Source organism: Penaeus monodon, chromosome 30 (assembly GCF_015228065.2).
Source record: "Penaeus monodon isolate SGIC_2016 chromosome 30, NSTDA_Pmon_1, whole genome shotgun sequence".
NCBI classification, from domain to species: Eukaryota; Metazoa; Arthropoda; class Malacostraca; order Decapoda; family Penaeidae; genus Penaeus; species Penaeus monodon.
The window spans coordinates 8,738,195-8,738,559 of NC_051415.1; positions in this window are offsets into that span (position 1 = coordinate 8,738,195).

Sequence of the window (365 nt, forward strand, 5' to 3'; positions counted from 1 at the left end):
CTGGAGATCGTGGAGGAATGTTAAGGATATCAAAGAAGGTTGGGTAAAAGGAGGTACGAGAAGTGGAAGACGGAAGGAGAGGAAAGGGATAGGAGAAGAAAGCGGGGGAGAGGGGGAAGGAGAAAGGAGGAGGAGGGGAGATTGGAAGACGAAGAGCAACGGAAAGGGTAATTAGGAGAAGAGGGGAAAGGAGGGGAAGGGAAAGGTTGGGAGGAAGGGGGAAGGGCAGAGGTGGGGAGGGAGGGGGAGAGAGGGGGAAGGAGGGGGTGGGAGGGGTCAGTGAAATGGGCTACGTCAAGAATTAAGGGAAATTAAAGGAGTAGGGAGGGGAGTGAAGAAGAGCGGAGGAATGATGAGAATGAAAG